This window comes from Pterocles gutturalis, unplaced genomic scaffold (genome assembly GCF_000699245.1).
Source record: "Pterocles gutturalis isolate BGI_N339 unplaced genomic scaffold, ASM69924v1 scaffold22284, whole genome shotgun sequence".
NCBI classification, from domain to species: Eukaryota; Metazoa; Chordata; class Aves; order Pterocliformes; family Pteroclidae; genus Pterocles; species Pterocles gutturalis.
The window spans coordinates 5,919-6,129 of record NW_010128805.1 but is presented as its reverse complement, the minus strand read 5'-3'; positions in this window follow the sequence as shown (position 1 = coordinate 6,129).

Below are 211 nucleotides of genomic sequence, written 5' to 3'. Positions count from 1 at the left end.
CCGGCCCCGGGCCGGGGGGAGCCTCTGGGGGTGCCAGCGGCTGTGGGGAGCTGCCGGGAAAGGGTTGGGGTTGGGTCATGGCCGGTGAGAGCCGGGGGGCTTGGGGGGTGTCACAGCATGGGGACACAGCAGGAGAGCTGTGGGGCTGAGTTCCACCCCATGGGGCCAGGCACAAGGGCTGGAGGTGACGTCTGCCAAGGTGGCACCTGCC